Genomic DNA, 20,613 nt, shown 5'->3' with positions numbered 1-20,613 from the left:
CCCTTGGCGCTGGTCTGCCCGGCTCTGTTTATAGCCCTTCAAAGCTTGGTTGTTTTGGCACAGCCAGTGGCTTACAAGCAATGAATTATAATTTCCTAACATTTTCTCTCTGGAGCTCACTCCGTTTTAAACTCTGCCCTTTAATCACTGCACTGTGTTGCTGTCAAATGTTCCCCACCTGGAGCAACAGAAATGGTAACCATCAGGTTGCTATCACACTTCGTGCAAGACTGAAGACAAATGTACTTCACTTTGACCCATCCAACAAGATAAGTGTTGGCTTCTGATGCTGTGTGTGAGATATACAGAACTGGAGTGAGACGCAAAGTTAATATTACAGTGTGCTCTTATTTTGAAAGGAATGGTACTCGGCAATAAGGACTGTGAGAAGTTATGCTCTACAAGTCTGTCACAGTGTATCCGTAATGCACAACATGACGTGGTGTCAGAAGTGCTGTGTCTGGGTCGCCTGGATAGCTCACCCGGTAGAGCGTGGGCCCCATGTATGGAGGCTCAGTCCTCGCCGCAGCGGCTGCAGGTTCAATTTCGACCTGCAGCACTTTGCTGCATGTTGTTCCCCCTCTCTCTCCCCTTTCATTTCTAAGCTCTCCTGTCAAATGAAGACCTAAAGAATGCCACAAAAAAAAGTGCTGTGGCAGTATGGAGTGAGTGCGGTGAAAGCTGTAACGAGTCTTAACATTAAACGGCAAGATAGAGGACGCAGCGCGGCAGTTGCACAGCCTCCCCAGCTAGAAGTTAACTCAGCTAATGCATACTCCTCCTAAGGGCGTAACTTTGGGTTCAACATTGAAATTTTGAACGTCAAACACTTCATTTTCTGCATACTGGTGAATCTTTCTGCAACAATTTGTGGTGCAAATGTCTTTATTTATGTAAAGGACATTATAATAGGTTGGGTTGCACTGGCCAGTTTTGATTATGGGGTGGGGGGAGGTAACCCCCTTATCGCCCCTGTAAATTTGCACCTATGCTCCTCCGATTCCTGGCCTGCCCCTTGCCTGGTTAAGTTTGCCATTTTTTGTTTGTTTACCTGGTTTGGATCTCTGCCTGTTTTCTCGGATTAAAGATTGTGGACTTGCTTTTACTCGCTTTCTCGCGTTGTGCTTTTGGGTTTTTGTCTGTTCTGTGCCCGCCAGCATTACAGTTGTTGCTGTGTCAAACCAGCCGGTACCCTCTCACCCCGGACACAAACAGTTTGAAGCCTGTGGTCCATCAAAACCAAAACCTCACGCCATAAAAACAGAGTCTTCCCCTCAGCAGTCAGCCTCATCAACAAGGCCCCGGACCCCCACTGTCACTGACTCTTAACCCTAACCCTAACCCTAGTCACTACACTTGCACAAACCTTCATCTTGGACTTAACATCTGCCCATTGCACATCCTATATATTCTTTGCAAATGCTGCACTCATCCCATTCAGCCACTTTTTTCTTATGCAATTGTTATTTTTTCTGTATATATTTGTTTTTTCTGTATTTATTCTTTATTTCATAATAATGTTTCATATGTGTGGTTGTTTTGGTTTATGTATGCACCTTTCACCAAGGCATATTCCACGTAAGGGTAACTTATTGTGGAAATAAAACCTTTTCTGATTCTGACTCTGATGTGGTGCAATTGGATTGGAACTGGGTTGGAATGGGGCTAAACCTTTTCAAACACATTGATTTGTATACAACCTCATTTTTTATAGAAGAAAATAAGAACAACCCAAGGTTTATTTTCAGCACTGTAGCCAGGCTGACAGATAGCCACAGCTCTATTGAGCCATCTATTCCTATAGCTCTTAGTAGTGACGACTTCATGAGTTTCTTTAACGATAAAATTATAACAATTAGAGATACTATTCATCACCTCTTGCCCTCAACCTCTAACGGGTCACCTTTAACTGACAGACCGCTAGAAAGAACGAATAGACCTGACATATACTTAGATTGCTTTTATCCTATAAACCCTCAACAATTAATGCTAAAGGTCTCTTCAGCAAAGCTATCTACCTGACTCTTAGACCCCATCCCAACGAGGCTACTTAAAGAAGCGTTACCTGTGGTTAACACTTCATTGCTAGATATGATAAATATGTCTTTATTGACAGGTTATGTACCGCAGTCATTTAAAGTAGCTGTGATAAAACCTCTACTGAAAAAACCCACCCTCGATCCTGAGGTCTTAGCCAACTATAGACCTATATCTAACCTTCCCTTTCTCTCCAAGATCCTTGAGAAAGTAGTCGCTAATCAGTTATGTGATTTTCTACATAGCAATAGCTTATTTGAGGACTTTCAGTCAGGATTTAGAAAGCATCATAGCACAGAGACGGCACTGGTGAAAACTACTAACAACCTTCTAAGTGCTTCAGACAAAGGACTTGTCTCCGTACTTGTCTTATTAGATCTTAGTGCTGCATTCGATACTATTGACCATACCATCCTGTTACAGAGATTGGAACATTTAGTTGGCATTAAAGGAATCGCACTAAGCTGGTTTAAGTCCTACTTCTCTGATCGATCGCAATTTGTTAATGTTAACAATAAACCCTCCAATTACACTAAAATTAACCATGGCGTTCCTCAAGGCTCAGTGCTTGGACCAATTCTATTCTCCTTATATATGCTTCCTCTAGGCAATATTATTAGGAAACACTCAATTAACTTTCACTGTTATGCGGATGACACCCAATTATATCTGTCAATTAAGCCAGACGAAACCAGTCAGTTGGCTAAACTTGAAGCATGCATTAAAGATATAAAATCATGGATGGCCTACAATTTCCTGATGTTAAACTCAAACAAAACCGAAGTTATTGTGCTGGGCCCGAAACACCTACGAACCTCATTAGCCGAAGATATAATTACTCTGGATGGTATTGCCCTGACATCCAGCACTACTGTCAGAAATCTAGGAGTTATTTTTGATCAGGATCTATCCTTCAATGCCCATCTAAAACAAACCTCTAGAACAGCCTTTTTTCACCTTCGTAACATTGCTAAAATTAGGAACATCCTGTCTCAAAATGATGCTGAAAAACTAGTCCATGCATTCGTTACTTCCAGGCTGGACTACTGTAATTCCTTATTATCAGGATGCTCAAATAAAACCCTTAGGACTCTCCAGCTGATCCAGAATGCTGCAGCACGTGTTCTGACAAGAACTAAGAAAAGAGATCATATTTCTCCTGTATTAGCTTCTCTCCATTGGCTTCCTGTAAAATCCAGGATTGAATTTAAAATCCTTCTTCTGACCTACAAAGCTCTAAATCGTCAAGCTCCTTCATATCTTGAGGACCTCTTAGTACCTTATTGTCCCACCAGAGCACTACGCTCCCAGAATGCAGAGTTACTTGTGGTTCCTAGAGTCTCTAAAAGTAGAATGGGAGCCAGAGCCTTCAGCTATCAGGCTCCTCTCCTGTGGAACCAGCTCCCAATCTGGGTTCGGGGGGAACTATTGGAATTGTTGGGGCTTTGTAAATTATAGAGTGTGGTCTAGACTTACTCTATCTGTAAAGTGTCTCGAGATAACTCTTGTTATGATTTGATACTATAAATAAAATTGAATTGAATTGAATTCTTGACAAAACGGTCTCAACACGAGGTTCACTCTGTGAGCTGTTCGGGGGCTTTCGACACTATGCAAACCTGTCATGGAATTGTAGAATTTCCATTTTTCAGAACATTTTAAGGACCACAAAGTTAATTATTTCAGTCCTTGGAAACAGCAGTTGATAAAACAAACAACAAAAAGATCCTTGAACTAAAATGAGACATAAGGAGGATGTGGTCAACAGGGGATTAAAAGCAGTCTTCCTCAGAATCTAGTGAGCTTTTCCAGGCAAATGAGAAACCCCCCAATGGCCCATTAAGGGGTCAAATATTTCAGTAATTTGTCATGTCTCATGGCTTTAGTAGCTTTAGAAATACACTGCTCTAAAATTGGATTATTTTATAAGATTCTCTCGTTAAATTTGGAGTACAAGAAAATCTAAACAGATTTCAGTAGAATTGACCTATTTCCCTCTGAAGAACCATTTCATGGATCATTTTCAACATCACTGCAATACATGCAAAAACATGGCACAGAAACAGTGTAGGGGTCAAAGATCTGATTCCCATTGGAGACATCTATACTAAAAAGCATGTCTGCTCATTATACTAAGATGTGCGTTGAATACAATGACTTTTAGCAATCTGTAGTCATCAGTCATCAATGCATACTGCCTGGCAGCAGGGGACTAACCTCAATGCTCAGTGTTGCTCTCTTGGCTGAAGAACAAGGCTTTTTTAGCCTGAAAAGTGTTGCAACTGAGCTCCCTCACTCGTTACACTGTCCTCCATGGCTGAGCAGCTGGAAATACCAGGAGGTCGTAGGGAATTGGGAGTTGAAATTCCAGTGGGTGGGGAGTTTCAGCGCCTGGCCAAGAAATCAATGAGTCATCACTATTGATTAACAACCCTATGAACCTCGGCAGATATACAATACTCATGAGGCGCTGAGGGCCAATAAAAACCTTGCCAAATGTATCTTTAAAAGACTTAGTAGCAACTCAATAGTATCATAACAACAAACCCGACAACTAGCTGTGGGAAACGAGCACAGCCAATAGCTAGCGTTATTGATGTGACAATTTAAGTCCACTTAGGACATGGACATTATACGAGCATAATGTTAAAATAACACCTCCACACGTAGTACTCTGCAGCTTTTAAAAAAAGTCACCATGACATCACGCTACACCTGTAATTTTAAGGTTGCCTTTCATTCCAAGCTCAACATCTTGTGTTTTTTTAAGCGTGACTTAATTTGATAGATGAAATGCCAGCAGAGCAGGCTGGTTCACTTTACATGGAAGTAAACACTCCTGTTTCCCTCTCTACTGTCCGCTATGACATAACGGGAAGGTAATGACATGCAGCACAGGCCGTCCATCATTTACTGTGGTGCACGGTAAGGGGACGAGGAAAGAAAACATGTGGACTTTACATTACATTTATTACTAATTTAACTTTAAAATGCTCATATTATATTTTATTATATTATTTTTCCCTTTCCTTTATTGTGTTATATATCTTTTGTGCATGTTATAGGTTTACAAAGTGAAAAAGCCAAAAGTCCACCCCAAAGGGACTTACCATCTCCAACAGAAAACACTGTTCACAAACTGCTCCAAACAGCTCTATTGTAGTCCAGCCTTTACTTCAGAGACAAATGTGGTCACTTTGGAACACACGTTATAATGCTCACCTAGCTGCTAGCATGGCACGCCCTCATACTCTGCGTCTGACTGGCTAGTAGTCCATACCTAGCTAGTGCACATGTGCGACTCCCAACAAAGATGGAACAGAAGTGTCATGTCTCACTCTGTAGCTAAAACAGAGAGCTCAACACACAGGGAGAAAAGAGGAGCTGCAGCAATGTGCAGTACAACAAATATATGGTGTTTTTTGAAAATTAAACCATGTAAACCTATTCTGATATAACCTCTAAATACAATTGTGAACCTGAAAATGAGCATAATATGAGCACTTTGAATTAAACGTGTGTTTAAACTTCACCTGGGGAAACTGACTTCACCTTCAGAGGCTCGGGGGGGCAGCTCAGTTGCTCCAGTCTTTGCCGGGATGCAGGGCCACCGCACCGCAGCAGACTCGCTGTGTGCGAGCCAGACTGTGCAAACGCCGCTCTGCACGTTTGATGCAGGGACATAGCTAAGTATTTGAGGGGCAGGGGGCTAAGATTACATCTACAATTATTATTTATTATCAATTTATATGAATGAATTGTTTGTTTCAATGTTTTAAGAAGCTTGAGGACATAGTGGCAGTTTGTTTTTACAAGTACAGGTTTTTGAACACCAAAGTTAGGGGGGCAGCTGGGGGGGGCAAGGCCCTACAGTGGGGTCAGCTGCCCCCCCTTGCCCCCCTGTAGATCCACCCCTGGCTTTAAAAGGTGTGCTGCCACTTAGATAATAAGATCTTTGTTTCAGTATTGGTAAGCTAATAGTGTGCCAACTGGAGGCTTCAGCCCTTTGAAAAAAGGGTCTAATGCCTCACACTCAGAAGAAGAACAGGGTACAGAGGACTGAATCTGGTGTGAAGACAACTAGTGATCACAGGGTTTCGCCCAGAAAAGTTGTTAGGCCCGGTGGCAAGTGTCTTTTTTTGACGAGGGCCCGTCTGGGGCCAGTCACAGACTGATGGCAGCATTAATGTTGAGCCAAATAGTTTCTGTGATAACAGAATCATGGACGGAATCGCAGACAGATTCCATAGGGCCCAACAATAAGTCAGAGCTAAAAGCTAAGTGGAGATTTGAAAATATGACTACGTCTAAGTTTCCAACCGAGCCGCGCCCCTAACTACTGTAGTTTAAAAAACGTCTTAGGACAACTTAGGCCCGGTGGGCCGCCAGGCTTGCAATACACTGAGGGAAACCCTGAATCAAATACAACATTTTGGTATTCGGTACTTTAGATTAGTAGTTCCCAGATCCTCAGATAAACTCACATTACTACGTACCCCTTCATCAATTCCCAACGTATATGTTCCAAATCACTCAAATCAAAACACTGTTCATGGATATTATTATTTTTTCATACTTGTTGAACTGTCAATATCTATGTTTGTTTGATTGATTAATTGATATATTTTATTTTGAACATGTAAATAAAATAAAACATCAGAAAAAAATAGTAATAAAAAAACTGTTAAAAAATAAAACTCCATAATTTCCAGTACTTAGAGACCTCTATTAACACATGCAAAAAGGAGTAGGAAGAAGTAAAACTTATGTACTCCTACCCCTTTATACCCTTTCTATCCTATTAAATGAGTTAGCTACAAAATAATAAGTCTACAGAGATAATACATCTGTAATCAATGAAAATATATATTCAGAATTCCTATTCACATTCATATATTTACCCATGCACAACAATAATTATACACATACCACAAATTGTTCAATATAAGCCCAGGTTATTAATTGCACTGTGTTTCTCTATACCTCTGGAATATAATTTCTTTGAACATCTTTTTGAATTGGAATATGTTTAGACATTGCTTTAATTCATTATTTAGTTTATTCCACAATTTAGTGCCACTGACAGATAAACAGAAACTTTTCCTTTTAGTTTGAAAACTGGGAGACTTAAAATTTGACTTTCTCCTTAAGTTGTAGCCCCCCTCTCTTTCAGAAAATCTTTTCTGTATATTGCCAGGCAATAAATTGTTTCTCGCCTTGAACATAATTACTGCTGTTTGAAATTCGACTAGGTCAAGTCATTTTAATGCTTTAGACTGTGAAAATAGTGAATTGGTGTGTTCCAAATATCCAGTGTTCATAAGAATTATTCTTATTACTCTTTTTTGAAGTATAATTAACGATTTCAATGAATTTTGATATGTGTTTCCCCAAACCTCTACACAGTAATTTAAATACGGTAACACCATTGAACAATACAATCTGAAATGATACTAATACTATGACTACAACTTGGAGTGAAGATGAATGTTTGGACCATTACGTTTTTAGCTATTTCAACTGTTTAGCCATTACTTTATCTAACCACTTTAGCCTGCTTATGCAATACCTTAAAGTTTTTGTCCGTAAAGATTTGAGTTAGGTTGTTTCTAGCGGCAGCTTTGGCGGTAAGATGTAATTGCAGGCATGTGTCAACTGTGTGTGGTCGGTAGATTGGCAGCTCTAACTTGCGTTATGCCTTCACATGCCCCAGTCCACACTAATAACAGTTAATTCTATGAGCTTGCTAAGAACTATTACATCTGTGAAGATATGGGCCGTGTGGGGACACGCTCTGACTGCTGCCGTGGGCAGAGATGAGAGTCCAGCTGGCTATCATGTCCTGAACTTTCATCCCGAAAAGCAACTCCGAGAGAGGGTGGTTCAATACAGGGAGTACAGACCGGGCGTCAGGTGTCTGTGTCCCACCTGAGAGCTGCAGTCGATGGCAGAGGTTGACATGTCATCTCAGTCAGCATCAGCTCTTCGTCTTGTGGGAGTGGGAGTTTATTTTTTGGTTTATTTTTATTTGGACTCGAAGTTGTTTCTCTCTTTTGTTGGTCCCCCATTGTGAGTTAGCAGTAATGTAACGCCCGGCCACCGTTTCTTTGCATCTTTCTTCGTCGGAAGAATCCAATTTTCGAGTACAATGGAATGCAGCATTAATGGCACTGCCAAGCTCCACCTGGGCAGACGGGGAGAAACCAACCACTGCTGAGTGATGTCAAAAGCGTCACTAACTGTGAGCTGAATTTGAATTTAGGGCAGAAAAGTCACCACAGACACTCAGATCCTATTACTTGACAAAGCAGCAAATACAAGCGCTTTCATCAGTCGGTCAAATGCTCATTCACCATTGTTTTAACTCACTTTTTGATAGGTACTTTCTAGACAATTAACTAGATGAAAATCTTATGGCCCATAACTTTAAGCTAAATATTTTAGCGGTTTATTCATTACTTTTAGCTACCTGTTTAAACTTCTGTGCTACTGCAACATGTAATATTCAGGTGTTACAGCTGATATATTCTTTGTATCAAATCATAATTTAGTTGCTGGCTAAAAAGTGTTGGCAACAGCAGAAGTACTCCTGGTTAGGAGTCACTGCTTTAGACAATCTCGATAAACTCTTGGTTCGTTTCCAACCTGTCTGATCGTGTGATTGCTCTTGACACTGTGTTCCCAGAGCTCAGCAGTTACTTAGACGAGTAGAATGTTATTGTGACTGATAAAAAATGATGGACGAAGCTACAAAAGTAAGACCCAAGTTGCAATAAGTCAAAATGACATGCTGCCAAATGTGAGAAGACAATTCTATTTCTTTTTCTTTTGTATTGTCTATATAACACACCATCCCGGTGCTTATTTTTTTATAAATCTATATTTTCACTTCTCATGTTTTTCTTTAGCTGTTCTTTTTTTCTCTGTTCTCTTCAGTTTTACGGTTTTTATCTTTTATCATTTCTCGTTATCGGTTTGTTTATTTAGGTTTCTTTTGGTTTCTTTTCACGTCTTTCAGCCATGCTCGTTGTATCACTGGTGTATATTTACAGTGTGTGTAAGTCATATAAATAAGCAACACTGATTTATGAAGAATGATGTTATTATGGTGGATTACTTTGGAAGACATGCAAGATATTAGACAGAACCATTTTTAGAAACATGACTCAGTAAAAAAATAAAAAAAGATTCATAATGACTTATTCTTTGTATGAGCATAGAAATTAATTTCCCATTACATGACATGGCGGAATGAACTTTGGCACACATGTTCTTCATTAAATTGGCAGCCTATGAGGAAACAGTATTTTTTGCGGCAATAACCCTAGGAAAACAGGAACGAGAAACACATAACAGCACAGAGAACATCAGGCCTTCGTTTTGGACAAATGAAAATTTGCAGCCGAGGAAAAAAGAAAATCACATAATTGCTGAATTGAAAAATAGCGACTTTTTAAATTGATGGCAGACCACTGGAGATTGGCTAACTTTACTTTGTTTTAGCTGTCAGGCTGAAGTGTATAAATTGTATGGAAAGAAGATTATGTCAACATCACTGGTCAGAAAGTTGACCAGAATCCAGTCAGAATCATAACGTGGAGCCATTCCTTACAGATTCTTGTCAGGAATTAACCAAAGGTGCTGTACAACCTTTGGGCTTGGATTGTAAATAAATCCCCTGACTGTACAATCACATCCCAAATCCTTGGTTTCATATAAAACAGACAATATTGACCTGACAACAGGAAAGATACAGCATACAAAACAGAGAATACTGACTTTAAAACAGGAAAGATAAAGTGGATCTTTTCAGTATTCCAACTAGACATCTTGTCAACAACAAGCCAGATTGCTATGAAGTTTGAAATATGAAGTGGGTGGGTGTCCATGATTAATCATTTTGGTTACCTGTAAACCTTAATACAGTATCTTACAAAAGTGAGAACACCCCTCACATTATAGTAAATATTTCATTATATATTTTAATGGGACAACACTGAAGAAATTACACTTTGCTACAATGTAAAGTATTAAGTGTACAGCTTGTATAACAATGTAAATGTGCTGTCCCCTCAAAATAACTCAACACACAGCCATTAATGTCTAAACTGCTGGCAACAAAAGTGAGTACACCCCTATATTAAATTCCCATAGAGGCAGACAGATTTTCTTTTTTAAAGGCCAGTTATTTCATGGATCCAGGATACTATGCATCCTGATAAAGTTCCCTTGGCCTTTGGAATTAAAATACCCCCACATCATCACATACCCTTCGCCATACCTGGAGATTGGCATGGTTTTATGTCGGTTAGCCTAATAGCTGGTTTGATTTGCATTGAGAGATGATTTTATGGATTTTAAAATTTTATTTTAAGTACCCCATGCCAATCTCTAGGTATGGTGAAGGGTATGTGATGATGTGGGGCTATTTTAATTCCAAAGGCCAAGGGAACTTTATCAGGATGCATAGTATCCTGGATCCATGAAATAACTGGCCTTTAAAAATTAAGTGCCTCTATGGGAATTTAACATAGGGGTGTACTCACTTTTGTTGCCAGCGGTTTAGACATTAATGGCTGTGTGTTGAGTTATTTTGAGGGGACAGCACATTTACACTGTTATACAAACTGTACACTTAATACTTTACATTGTAGCAAAGTGTAATTTCTTCAGTGTTGTCCCATTAAAAGATATAATGAAATATTTGCTAAAATGTGAGGGGTGTACTCACTTTTGTGAGATACTGTATATATAGGTACAATTAATAGCTTTATTTGCATGGAATTTTCATGAAATTTGCTGTGGATATTCATGGTGTTCACAGGATGAATCCTCATGATTTTGGTGACTCCCTTACCTTTCATCTAGTGCCACTATCAGGACTGTAGAAATAAAATGGATAGAAAGGCAATTGGTCTGTTTGCTTTGGTTATTTCAGTGGTACACAACCAAATGGCGATTGTTGTTAGCTGTCATGGTGACAATATGCCACAGCTCGTTGGAAAGAGAGTGCATAGACATATATATGAGAGCGGCCCGACGCAGCTCGGGAGACGTTCTCCAGAGCTGCAGTGGAGTTAGGAGGACGGACCGCAAGACCCAGCCCGCTGTTCAGCTCATTCTCTGTAATCTATGCAGCGTAAAAGCATGGTGGAACCAGCCAGCCAGCCGGTGGACGACTTGTTAGCTGACTAACGTTAGCTTGCTAACTCCGCTTTACCCCCTCGCCACGTCGTCCACAGAAAACGAGCCGAACAAAGCTGTTAAATTACCCATCTGGAAATAGAAATGTGCTTTGTGTGGATGAAGCATTAACTTTGACTTATTTGCCGGCTGGCGCTCTGCCTCGTAATGTTACTACTCCACTGCCGAAGGTCAATTTATTAGATTAAAAGATTATACATTACCATGTCAATGGTACACATAAAAATGGCTGCCGCTCTGACCTTTCTGCTACATTGATTTGAATGGAAATGGCCTTTCTATCCATTTTAATTCTATGATAAGGACAATATTTCCACTAGACTGACTTCCTGCTCGTCGAACACACCTCCAAAATCTCAACAACACGTAGCGCTTAGTGTTTTTTTCTTCCCCATCAAATGTATTAAAGGCATAATAACATTACAAGAAAAACTACTCCCTTTAGGTCCCAATGCATATAACTCTGCTGTTCCCCATAAGACACACAAATGGATCCGGATTATTATAACTTTACACTTTGATGACAGGAAGAATGAATAAGAGGTTTCTGGTGATTGAATTCAGATGGTGCTTTCATTCCTTGCTGGAGTCAAATGTAACATGTCAACACATTTTCACTCCCAACTCGTCAAAGGACCACAGAGGACCCCTTGCCGTCACTTTTTAATGCTCTTGTTCGGGACCCCTCGGTGTCATTTTTCAACGCGTAGGGTAAAACTACTTAGTTAGGGTAAGGAAAAGATTTAGGGTTGGGTTACATAATGAACGTCTAAGTGACACCCAGGACAACAACCCCGAACCCTGGTCTCCTGGGTTAACGTCATGTGTTGTTTGACCCATCCATCACCCCCAACCTGCCTCATTACACGGATTTTCAATCTTCAATACTACCCGCTACCGCTCTTCATACTACGTCATCTACTCTACGGTCAAGCTGCTGCTATGCCGATGCGTCACATACAGACGCTAAAGGGTGCCTTGTGCGTCGGTATCTAAGGCTCATTTTGAGAAAACGGCCTTTAAATTATATGGATTGTCAAATTCCATACAAGTTAATTACTCACATTAGGACAATTATTTTTTTGGGCAGCGCTAAGCTCAGCACAGAATAGCCTCGGCAAGGAACTTGTTTTGGTGGAACGTGTGTACGTTCAAAAGTTGTTTTAGTTGTGCAACAGAAAACTCAGATTGGACAGATAGTCTAGCTAGCTGTCTGGATTTACCCTGCAGAGATCTGAGGAGCAGTTAACCGTAGTCCTCAGAAATCCACCAGAGTTTAAAATGCTACCACAACGAAAAAGGAAGGAAATGGACATCGGCGAAAAAGACATACATCCGGCAGAATTTCCTGCGGCACCGGAGCAATCCCGGAAGTGGAACGTCGTGGATATAGACTAGACTCCCTGTAATGGGAAGACTTCTCTGTCCACTGATGAAGACTGTAAATTGTGGCTGAAAAAAGGAAAAAGATAGATATTTTCTTTTTTGTCAAACTGCTGTTTTCCAAAGATAAGAGGTCATGAACACAAGTACTTAACGCTTTGCTACAGCGCAATTTACGGAATAGTGGGCGGAGAAAGGCGCTGATTAACTGAACTGCAGGTTTGGTAAATACAACGTAAGCTGAAGTATCACAGCGTGCGCTTTCTGCGGGTTGGACATGGTGCTGATAACGCTACATTCGCAAATGTACGTACATCTGGCCCTCAGTCTTGCTGTAAACAGAGCCTTATGCCGATAGCATTTTAAATTTGTCAATCTAAAATCTGACGTTTTGAATTAATCTTCCAAATATCTTCAGAGGTCCACAGTGTCTGCTTTGCAGACAAGCATTCATGTAGAAAAATACCTTTTAAAAGGAGCCACTTAAGTCATTTTTTGTCAGATAAGTGATATCTGATTCTAAGATGGAGGTCTCCATCAGTCTAATAGGGCTGGAACGCACCATTTCCTCACCATTGTTTCCCATTTTCCCATGCCAGGCGTTTTCACTTACATATCTGATGTAATAACAAGTAGAGGGTGACACAATGGGGAGAGCGATATGGAGTGTGGAGACCCCACAAAATATCGTCAGTGAGATGTGGGGAAAACTTTGATTCCTTGGAACACAAATCCAAAATAGGCTTCTACCTTGCACTTTAAATAACTTTTCATGAGAAATTGTAGTAAAATGTTTCCCAGGATACAGGATAAGGGAAGTGTGGTTGAGAGAACCAACCGAAGCCAAATACATTACTGAGATAACGCTCAATTTCCCATTAAGGTAAAGAGGTATTAACCCTCCTGTTGTCCTCGGGTCAAATCAGACCCGTTTTCAAAGTTTCTTTATCAGAAATTTGGGTTTCTTTCAACCAAATTGCCCAAAAAATAACATGGATGGTTCCTTTCAACACTATTAGCAAGTAAAATGAAGGATCACTTTTTTTTTGGGATTTGAAGAAGAAAAAATTAAATGGTTTCAAAACCTTATCCCGACTAAACTTTACGTCTGTCATCTATCAACATATGTTCCTTTTGCTGTTAACTATTAGTCAAAATAATTTATAATTTCAGCTTTTCTTATTAACTGAAAAAAAGAATGAGGTTTACTGACAATGGATTCCAAGGATAAGTGTAAAACTAGTGGTGGTAGTGGAAAAAAGTGTCAAATGTATATATATATACTACGGACTATATATATATATATATATATATATATATATATATATATATATATATATATAATGTTACTGGAAATAAAGTTTAAGAAATTTCACAAATTGAAAGTCTTTATTGAAAACCAAAGAGGGGAAATCAGATATATGGTTTTCAAAGTAAAATGTGTCAGTAATACAAATATGTGGTATCACTGGTATTTCAATTTCAAAATAAAGTATACAGTAGTAATTCAATAATTTCTAATTTACGTATAATTTGTTTATATAGTTGCTTAAAATGATTTAAATCCTTGTGGCCAATATTTGCCAACATAGTCATACAGTTTTATGGCCAACATGTCAAACAAGAGAATCTTATCTCAGTCCACTTCACCAGCTTTTTGTGAAGCTTTCAGCAATATTGACCATTAGTGCTTTATTTACATTTTTTGCTAGCTGTTCCAATACCATAACCTTAAAACATCGTAAATTATTTGATAGGATATGTCAATATACATGTCATATCTTGGCATATATGCGCCCCCAACTGCCACTGGGAGCAGAAAAAGCCAATTTTCTGTCAAAAGTTTCCTGCATTCTGTCCATTCTGAATGTCTTTCTCATCCCAAAGTGCTTCTTTTTGCCAAATGTGTGCGTCTGAAATTCAGTGTCACATGGAAGAGGGCTGGCAGGCGAGCATTTCAGACTGATTACCTGTCTCTGTTCTCAAGCTGTAAGAGCATCCCAAATTGGCACTCTGTGTGGAGCTAGGACGATGTGATAAAACAAGCTGACATCATCATCACTGTCATCAGCTAATCTCGAGCGTTTTGCTTGCAACTCTGCAGCAGAGCAATCACAATCACAATCAGAATCAGCTTTACAGGCCAGGTATGAGAACACATCCAAGGAATTTGGCTCCGTTTTGTTCCCCCTCCCCGTTGCTCTCACCGTGATTACACAGAAATAGACATTACAGCTACAAACAAGGACAACAAAGCTTAAAGGAGAACTCCAGCCGATTTTTACCTGAATCTTGATCGCTAGATGTATTCGAGTAGGACTACTGTCAAGACGGAAAAAAACGACCAAAATCGGTGCTAGCAAACTGGAGTTGCTGCAGCTAATGGCCAGAGCTCCCAGTTAGCTAAAATTCCAGTTGTGGGGGCATGTTCTAAAAAGTGCCTTTGTGCCTCTTAACAGACACAAAATGCGTGACAACAAGATGCGTTTTCAACTCAGACATTGTGAAGAAACCGTTTAAATTCAAAGTCCTAACATATCTCTTTTTCCATCGGTCGCTTCACCAAAAGACCGCGGAGGTCATGCCTTCGCGACGAAAACTTGAAGTTTATTTCCCCCTCAAAAATAGGTATTTGAGCACTGTAGTGGTTATGACCATATCAGTGACTATGTAACCACATGGAAACGGTCCAAATGATGCCTGTGGCTTGCACAGTAATAGCGTTACTGAAGGCTAGCTCTAGTCTCGCGCTGAAGTCCCGTGGGAATTCAGTTGTTGCAGGAAATGGTAAACAGTAGTGTGGAGATCGGAGCGTAGTGTGTGAAGAGTGAAGATCGGAGGTGGAAAGAAGCTTGGAGTAAGAATAATGTGTGTTGATCTACTGTGGAAAAGAAATGGTTCGCGTATGTGCCTTTTCGAATTGTGGCAACAGAATGAGAAAATACAAGTACCTAAACTTTCATCACGGGACTTCAGCGCGAGACTAGAGCTAGCCTTCAGTAAAGGTGTTATTACTGTGCAAGCCACCCCGCATTTTCGTTGCAAAAAAGTCACATATATCTTAGCAGAAAGTTGAAAAATGTTGCGTTTACTTCACACAAGAGCAGCCATTTTCCCCTGTTGCCAGGGGAACATTATGAAGTGACGTAATTACACGATGTGAACATCATTGAAAAGCTGCAAACCCCACGATGAAGCCATGATGAAACCGCAGTTTTTGCAAGTTCCCGCAATTTTTGCAAGTTCCCGCAATTTCATTGCATAAAATTGCATAAATATCCCGCATATTCCATCGCATTTTTTAAGAAAACGTGCCGCATAATCAAGGATTTTTGCCCGCAACAATCACAAAAAAACTCCGCATTTTTCTGGAAGGACTGATTGTATTCTGTATTCTTGTATTTTATTGAATGTAAAACTGTATGTTGTCTTGCACACTTACGCTTTTCTTGGCCAGGTCGCCATTGCAAATGAGAACCTGTTCTCAACGGCCTATCTGGTTAAATAAAGGTTAAATAAAAAAAATAAAGAAAATAAAATAAAATATTAACGCCTTATGTCCTAATAATTGGGAAGTTTCCTGGAAAAAAAACTTTTTAAAGAAAAAAAGTTTACATAAATAAAAGAAGCATGGACTGTAACTATGCTACCTGCCCTTTACAGTCATAGACAGTATATAAGAAGTTTACAGTTCATTGTACAATGAATTTATTTGAATTGCCACTTTTACGAGCTTCCGCGAAGGCAACTTTCACCCGTTGTGTATTGTGGGTAAAGAAATGTGTCTGTGGCGTTGTAGTTATAAAGCTAACGTAACGTTAGTCAACTGATGATGATTGAGACTCTGAACAGCAGCTCAGTGGCTAATTACGTACAATGATGAACGGAAAGACAGTAATAGTGACCGGTGCTAACAGCGGGATAGGGAAAGCCACAGCAGCGGGCATTGTGAAGCTCCAGGGCCGTGTGATAATGGCCTGCCGGGACCTTCGCAGGGCTGAGGAGGCAGCCCGGGAGATCCTACAGGAGACTGGTTCAGACAGGTCACAGCTAATCGTCAAACAGCTGGACCTCGCCTCGCTTACATCTGTACACACGTTCTGTCGAGACATAATAAAGGTAGCGAGATGACTTTTTGTTTCAAAGCGAAGTTTGCTTTCCAGACAGCGCATATACCATCTGTGCCTGCATTAAAAGAACGTCAAGCCAAATGTCATTAAAAAGTTTAGCATTTTTATAAATGACCTCGCTAATCTCAAATGTGTATAACCCCACGGAATTCAACGGTTTATTTTCTGCTTCATAAAATAACACTTTTTGATTCGGCATACATTTGATTGCACAAATATCACTTATTTAAGTACAATTTCAACTGTATCAGCCAGCCTTTCACGTTTCTTCATTCAATAAACTTTAACGTTAACGTTAGATGAAAAGCTAATGCGAAACAGTTGAATACTTATATATAATATATTAGTCAAATAGGAGCTGCTTAGTGGATTATATCAATGCCGAATTGAAGACCAAAACACATCGATTTACCAAAGTACATTTTAAGCACCTGGTATTTTGTTATTAATATCTCTTCCGCCATGACAGCATCAATAAAGGCAGATTTTTTAATGGAGTTCTCATAGCTTAGCTAGTAGTAAAGGTAACGTTACTTGTTTTTGTAAATAGATGGATGTTACTCACGTTTAGATAGAGTTATCTATCTGATAGCTAAACTACCGAATTATGCATCATATAATGCTTGAAATTAATTAACTACAGCAATGTTTCTTCTAGGGCTGTCCCAAACTATTATTTTTTTAAACGATTAATCTAGCGATTCATTTTTCGATTAATCTAACGATTACTTTTTCAATTAGCAATTATCTTCCCATTGCTCAATTATTAACAATTTACACAAAACAAATTTCAGTAAGGTTCAAATCTCTATTTATTAAAATAGTTTAACACTGCACTGTTCAAGTACAATGAATTTTTTAGTGCAACCTGAAGCCAGATGTAGGCTATCAATCCAACAACAAATAAAGTCACTTTCAGGAGGAATACAAAAATAAAAACTTAAAAAAACCCGTAAACAGAGCAAGTGCAAAAATAGTAGCCTGTATTTGCTTTTTATAACAGTAGGTACAGTAATGAATAAGCTCTTGTTTAACATCCAAGCTCTTCTCCCTTTAATTCGACTTTAATTATTTGTATCTAAAGGCTGGTTAAGCACTGTAGGGAGGAGAAGTTGGACAGTTGTTTTTGTCTCGTTCCAGTGATTGGCACATCTGGGTGATGGCGTCGGATATGCGTTAGCATGTTAGATGTATTTCCACTCACATACCCAACAACTGCTGAACAACGGCGACACGCAGTCCTCGTCTTATCCACCACTCTCTCGCCTGTAGCCTACTACTGTAACTGACCCCAAGACCGAAGTTTTGGAGGTGGGGACGGCACTAGGCGGGAGGGCATGAGACGAGAGACTCCAGGCTGCAGCCATACAGTCTCAAAGTTTTCCCAAACTTGCGATCTTAAAGAGGCCGGTGGATCCTCTAACTCTTGTGGGTCGCCACCACTCGCCATACTCGTCCTTTAGTGCTGCTATCTCTGACTCACTCATTGGACCGTCGACCTGACAAAAAACTGCATGTAGGCGGAGGAGCTCAGCTAGCTTCAGAGCTAAAGCGGGGCTACAGATTAGGTGTCCCTAGAACCCACGTATCTAACAGTATTTCCGCATTACATTAATTAATTTGCACGCAAGTTTTATTTATTTATTTTATTTAGTGACGTAGTCAGTTTATTTAGTTTACGTAATCGATGACGTCGACGAATCGTCCCAGCCCTAGTTTCTTCCTGGTGGAAAATAAGCTGTTCTATTTTTCATATATCTTAATAATACAGCAATGTTTTTTATAACTTTCTCGAAAGTCTTCATAATGAGAGAAGTGAGTAGCCTGACAAGCCAGACCCAGATCAAGATGTTAGGTCTGGGAGCTCCCCATTGGCAGGGCTCAATCTGAGGGGCGGGATAAACAGTTGTCTTTCAAATTCCCTCTGCACTGTTTTTCCAGCTCGCAAGCCAACGGAGACTTGCTAGACTGACCCTGGCTGCAAATTACATTTGCTGGCATTAGGGTGCGTCTAGATTTCTAGGCTAAGAAGCGAGGGCAACAGGCCCAAAGTCATTTGGGGATTTCGGTGTTTTTGTCTTGGGCACGGGTACAATTACAGAGTCTTTTCCAAAGATGGGGGACCCTGTGGAGCTGTGCACAATTCTTCAAAAGTCAACCCCCAATGTTGTCTGGTCAAAGACTGCAGAGGCATGCTCAAACATATGGCGTCTTATCCAGTTTAGGCTAACTACCATGAATAAAGCATAATGTACACTAGGGGTCGACCGATACTGGTTTTCCAGGGCCGATATCGATAACGATTATTAGTAGTAATACAACCTATAATGGATATTTGGAACCGATATGCATTTACAGTAAAAAAAAAAAAAAAAAGGGAAAATCTTTTAGTCAAAATTAACATTTTGGAATGTTACAAACTCTTAACACAAAAGTTTGTTTAAATGCTGAAACTGAAACTTCAAACATAATACACAGTCCAAAAAAATTAAAAAAAAATAAATAAAAACAAAAATAGTCTAAACATGCTAACAGTTTATTGTAAGTGTTGCAGACTGCTTGCAGAGCTGTAGCCGAGCCAAAGTACCGCACTTTATTGGTTATCGGTAAAATAAAACACAGATACAGATAATTGCCGATAATTGGTCGATCCCTAATGTACACCACACAGTATAGGTATTATAGTAGCATATTATGTAGAACTATAAGTTCTCAAAGTCTGAAGCAAATCAAATCGCAGGGGGGCGCAATATTTGTTAAAGGCAGAATATGTGTCAAACCATTCTGAATGAAGTATTGTGGCGCTGCAGAGATGTCCCGGCCTACAAATCCTATCCTACAGACTAAAGAAAAAAATCTTTGTTTGGTACAGATCCTCGCAAAAAAAAATCACACTTCAATCATTTTTTTCTTTTTTTTTCAATGAAAATGAGAATAATGACACAAAAATGATCATTACCTCCAATATCGTGAATCATATCGCAATCGCAATATCAGTCAAAATAATCGCAATTAGATATTTTCCGTATCGATACTCAATACCTTCCGTATCGAGTATCGAAAAATGCCTCGGCATTCACTACCAAATTTCAATACCTAAGGAGCTAATCTCAGCAGCATCAGTGAGCCAATAAGCACGCAGCATGCTTCTACCGAGATCTAATAATGCTTGTGATTGGCCGTTGAACTTTACACATCGTAGAGAGACACGCAGGAAAAACTATGTTACGCACAGAGACGGGCTCACGTAGTAGGAACCGAAAAATAAATAAAAAGATTTGTGCCATAATGTGTAATGTTGTAATTTTCTTTTTGTTAAAATGGATTTTATAAAATTGGTATCGAAAAAAAGAATCGTTCAGGAACTGGTATCGAAGTCACGGTATCGGTATCTACATTTTTTGAACGATGCTCAGCGATACGTGTGACAGAATGGGGTTACACTTTACTTGAAGGTATCTACATAAGAGTGACATGACACTGTCATGAACGTGTCATAAACAAGTCAAACGTTTATGACATAACGCTTCTTTGTCATTGTGTCATTCGGTTTTTGTCATGACAAGTTATGGTTAGGGTTAGGATTAATGTGTCATGACTGTGTCAGGACAGTGTCGTGTTCATGACAGTGTCATGTCACTCTTATGTAGATACCTTCAAGTACAGTGTTACCCAGAATTGTTCTTTTTTTCAGCTACAGATGCTTCATCCTCTATCCACTGCTTCCCAAACAGTGTAAACTTCAAAAGTGGTTTCATGAAGACACACACTGGTGTGGTATTAGCACAAAAGCAGTCACAGCAGGGAGCTGACCGAAACATCTGGAAACATCTTCATATTCACTTGTGTGATCAACAGT

General features: G+C 39.6%; 1 long non-coding RNA gene across 1 annotated transcript; it reads left to right on the top strand.

Annotated features, from left to right (window-relative positions):
• Positions 1-1,173: 1,173 nt before the first annotated feature.
• On the top strand, positions 1,174-18,684 carry LOC116065786. The gene is made up of 3 exons (XR_004108812.1): positions 1,174-1,188; positions 4,622-4,626; positions 18,575-18,684. It is a non-coding gene; the product is annotated as an uncharacterized LOC116065786 (long non-coding RNA).
• Positions 18,685-20,613: the final 1,929 nt, after the last annotated feature.

This window comes from Sander lucioperca, chromosome 18 (assembly GCF_008315115.2).
Source record: "Sander lucioperca isolate FBNREF2018 chromosome 18, SLUC_FBN_1.2, whole genome shotgun sequence".
NCBI lineage: Eukaryota > Metazoa > Chordata > Actinopteri > Perciformes > Percidae > Sander > Sander lucioperca.
The sequence above is the reverse complement of the archived record's forward strand: the minus strand, read 5'-3'. Positions and strand labels throughout refer to the sequence as shown.